Source organism: Lolium perenne, chromosome 7, assembly GCF_019359855.2.
Source record: "Lolium perenne isolate Kyuss_39 chromosome 7, Kyuss_2.0, whole genome shotgun sequence".
Taxonomy (NCBI): domain Eukaryota; kingdom Viridiplantae; phylum Streptophyta; class Magnoliopsida; order Poales; family Poaceae; genus Lolium; species Lolium perenne.
In genome coordinates, this window is record NC_067250.2 from 166,877,999 (window position 1) to 166,882,883 (window position 4,885).

Sequence of the window (4,885 nt, forward strand, 5' to 3'; positions counted from 1 at the left end):
GCAAACCATTTACAAAGTAACATATCAAGGAGAACAAGGTACCGAGGACTAACTAGGAGGTCAAGAGGGAATGACCACTTATATAACAAGAATATGTTATGTAGAAGAGAAGAAGTGTTTTAGTGGAGTTAGCATCTCTACTTCATGGGTGAAGGAGATGAGAGAATATATCTAAGACCTCACTACTAGACTTAATTTAGGAAGATCTTTCACGACATAAACGCTTAGGAAGGGTAGACCCAATTTTTATAAATTCCTTTCCGACCACCTCATTGTGGTCATCAACCATTTTACCAGTACTCCAAGTACTCCAACACAAAACCCGTTTCTTTCCTTTGTCAAACATTTTCACAAACAAAACACATCAGGCTAAGCAACAGCCAATCCAACCGTCCATGACCGCGGACGCGGCTATTCGAATAGATTTAACTCTGCAGAGTTTGCGCACTTTCCCCACAAGAACCGATAAATCCGCCGGGATCATCCCCGGATTGTCATACGAAAGTATGCGAGACTCGGATAATCGGTCATAGTCTTTCGCCTGTCTCCCTTAACATGAGCCCCTCCCTGCGGGCTTAACCCTTCTCGGCACCCCGGCAGCATACCTCCTTTTTGAGCGTATCTCCGGCGCCACGACAGAAGACCCTCAGTAATCATCCGGCTGCAAGTTAATGCAGTGTATTTCCTCCTTCAGAGCGCAACCCGGTGTCAGAGGTCATCGTGACCCTCCTAGAGAGTGGTGAAGGTATCTCATGTCAAATTCAACAAACTACGGACTAAGCCCGTGCCCACTTTGGATATTGTGGTTGCGCTAGTTAATTGTCATGGGTGAGTACTTAGGCGCCAAAGTTTTCATAAAACCCAACCTTTTTCACATCCTCATCATTTTTACCAAATCCTTTCCTTTCATAAATCCTCACTTGGGGAAAACATCATGCCCAAGGTTTTATCAAAAACTTTTACAACAAGGTAAAACCTTGAGGGTTTTCCCAACCTAAAGTTTATGTGTGAACTAAGAAGTATAATAGCCCAAAAGTTGCCATTATACCATGAAGGGTGACAAAGACATCCATACTCACATTGAGCATAAATGGAGATAATCAAAAGTGGAGCAATTTTTAATGAGGTTAACCCATATCTTTACTAGAATTAGAGGTGTCAAAAGGCGATGAACGTAATTCGCATACTTAGAGTAGGTATGCAAAGTAACAAGGAGAACCTTACATACTTGGTGGCAAGTATGTAAAGAAACAAAGTAATCGAAAACCCAAGGAACACAAGGAGCCAAGAGACCAAAGGATGGCAAGATCTCAATCAAGAACATAGAGAACGATGGATCAAAGTAAATGGCTTGGCTTGGCTTATTTGTCCCTGTACTTCTTCAACTCTATCAATATAAGAATCCCAATAATATAAATAAAATCCTTGTCCAATTCCACTTCTTCTTCTTCTCCGAAATTGTTCGCATCTAGCGCCGGAAAATATAAAAGGAACACAATCAATCACATTGCACCAACAAAACAAACATACAACAACCATAACTAACCATGCAGCCAAGGTATAACATACTAAGGACTTATAGATACCACACGACAACTTTAAGAGTTTTAAATTTAGAAAACCCCATTTATTTACCTAGTAAAGGTATGAGAGTATCACAACTTAGCAATTGCCTCTCTCGGTTATCACCATGGTATAAACCAAACATCCCCTGGTACATAACATCATAAAGAGGACAAGAGCATTAGTTTGACATCAAATACATTCACAAATCATTTTCAAACATTTTTGGAAAAGTAGAAAACAGTTTTCCTAACTTAGTTGGCTCACACAACACAACACCCAAAATAGGAAACAACCATATTCCACATCATTTGAAAACTTAAGCAAGACAATAGGGCTAATATTAAGTTGCAGAGGTTTTGTTTTGCAAGCATAAAACAAAGGTTGTCCATTTCTAATAAAAAGAGTTGGTCAAGGGTTTTAAATAAACCAACAAGTTTTGGTCCAACAATGCATGTCACACATATACCTTACTAACAGTAACGAATATGCATGAACAGAGACTAATAATATTTTTCCTAGATGGCCAGTACTAATACAAGACTAACCCAGTTGGAATCACCCAAAAATATTAAACCTACAATTTTAGGAATTTCTTTGAATCTGACTGTACAGAAAACAAGATCTGTAAGCCATAAATCGTAGAAAAATCCTAAAAATATGAGAACACCGGCATTTGAAAGATATTTAAACATAGATGCACACACAATTGGATTTGGGTTCAAATTATATCTGAAACTCTCACAAATAGATTGACAAGATTACTGCATGTCTATACCATTTGCTTTACCTCTGGAGTTACAGAACAGATAAATGTTTGAAACTTGTTTGAGAAGATTAAGAAAACATTCAGTAGTCCTACAGAACTGGAATCACTCAATTTGGTTCAAATATGGATTTTTGGTGATTTAAAAGCTAACAGCCATGTCTGCAGAACACACAGAACAAGTTTAATTCACCACAAATCGTACATCAATCACAAAAATATGAGGTCAGCTGCATCTGAAAGGTATTGAATAGGTGGTTCTTACCCAATTTGTTTCACTCAAAGATTCGTTCTCAAGCTCCTGGTTTAATTCGACAAAGTCAGATCTGACCAGATCTTGACCTGTGAACCATTTCAGTTTCAGGAGGTAAATCGAAGTGAAACCACCGCCAAAATGAAGGTATTGAAGAGGGCTTTCACCTACAGTTGAGTTTGCTCAAAAAGGTTTCGTAAAACTGAACAAATCTAACAAACAGTGAATCTGCATGTTTATAGAAATTTATTTACCACGGACAATCCGTAAGGAATTTGAGGATGAGACCAACGCCAAGTTGTAGATCTTTTCCGTATCTATCTGCGGAACTTTGAATCACTCAATTTGGATCTGCGCACGAGATTTGGTGGATTTTACAAGTTCGTACCAGAATCTGAAACAGCAAGATAGCAGAAATTACTGCAAGGATTTGGACGAAATTTGCTCAAGAACTTCAGATCTGAGGATAGCTCAAGCTTCTCCATGCTTGGACCAACATGCACCTGCATCAAGATCCAATCTTAGCAACGGAGGAAGAAGAAGAGGAGATTAAACCATCTAGGGTTGGGGAGAAGATGGAGAGGGAGGCTCTCATGGTGAGGATGAGCTTGAGGGAGGAGGGGAGCTGCATCTTGGATGATTTCCATGGCCATGGCCGGCCATGGTAGCTAGGAGGAGCAGCAGCTCGTGGAGAAGAGGTAGGAGAGGAATAGGAGTGAGTGGAGGAAGGAGTGGGGAGTGAAAAATGAGAGCAAAGGGAGGTGGAGTGGCCGGCCAAGTGAGCTTTATAGAGGGAGAGAGGGTTGGCTGCCTCCTTTTTGATTGGCTAGGATGGGTGGCTGCCCATTTAATTGTTGGGGTAGTTGAGAGGCAAGTCTTGCAAGAGAAGAAAGTGAGGAGGAAAGTGGCTGGCCGAAATTGCCATGCCAACATAATTGGCCGGCTCCATTCTTGCCAAATACAAGTGAACAATGTGAGGGAGAGGCACAACATCCATGTGAATAGATATGTGCATGATATTGAGGAGAAAATGTCAAAGAGTGACTTTGATGATGATAAAAATAGGAGTAGATACATATAGATAAAAAGGAGTATGAAGGTGACATGTGCCATGAGAATAATCTCCACCACTTTGGTTGAGACCAACTTATGATGAAGATAGTTCCCAAGGTATATTTGATGATTAGTAGCTTTTATAAGAATTCAATTTTGGAAGGATTGGGATGGACCACATGCAACAATGCATGTGCATGTCAAGGTAAATGGGTTGGTGATGGTGGTTTAGACAATGGTAGAGCAAGATTAAGAGAGATGGTGAGTGAAGTAACCATATACTCACAATGAAGAATATGGGGACTTAAATCATGAATTCATGAGGTCAAGGTAATGATGGAAAAGAATATAAATTGCTCTACAAATGAGAGGTCAATAGGGAGTGAGTTGAAAGTATCAAATGATCATCCATTTGATCCAGAATTGGAGGATGGAGGGGATACAATGTGGTGGATCAGAGATGTGCATAAGATGTGTAAGAGTTGTCATTTGAAAAAGATCTTGTTTGAAAAGTATTTGAAACACCTCAATTGTCTAGGGACAATTGGGAATGAACTCAAGTGGAATGAAGTTTGAAAGTGTTGAGATAAAACTAGTTGGAACATAGGGGTTCAAAATATTCTACTTACTTTCTCAAGTAAGGTAGAGTTTTTCTCAAAGGTAAAAAAAATCAAGAGGGAAACAAGAAATGGTATAGGTACCATAAACAAGCTTTTTGTTAAAACAAAGCAAAATAGAGATAATGTTTTATAAATCAATACTTGGTAGAAATGGGATGAAAAACAAAACCCATTTCAGTTCCTTGTTTTCTTTGAAGAGAAATCTTGGAAAGTTTTAATAAAACTAGAAGTGGTTTTGTGATCAAAACTAGAGAAGGAAAACTGTAGGATTTTTGAGGAGGGAAACTAATTTAGGGAGGAGTGTTCTCAAGGGTAGATGGTGGCTACAAAATGTATCCATCATTCCCACTCTTGGTTTTGTGAAGATTAAACTTGAATAAAAACAAGAGGTAGAAGTGAAGGAAGTGATCTAGAGTTGAATCATTGGATAGGGTATAAGATCAAGTTGAATATATGTGATGCAAGGGTAGAATGAGACATGCAGGATGTGGAAATTGTAGAGGGAGATGCACAGATGAGATCCATGCATTGAGATCACCAAGTTGTGAATTAAGGATGATTGAGCTATCTTGTACCACAAAGAGAAAAATCAAGATGGCACACCAATGTTGTCATCAGGAGAGAGGTTTG

At 39.2% G+C, this 4,885-nt stretch overlaps 1 long non-coding RNA gene across 1 annotated transcript; it reads right to left on the reverse strand.

Moving 5' to 3' along the window:
* Nucleotides 1-533: 533 nt before the first annotated feature.
* LOC127301002 (uncharacterized) lies at nt 534-3,841 on the reverse strand. The gene is made up of 4 exons (XR_007851788.2): nt 2,837-3,841; nt 2,595-2,749; nt 1,636-1,711; nt 534-1,468 (listed from the first exon to the last, which is right to left on the reverse strand). It is a non-coding gene; the product is annotated as an uncharacterized lncRNA (long non-coding RNA).
* Nucleotides 3,842-4,885: the final 1,044 nt, after the last annotated feature.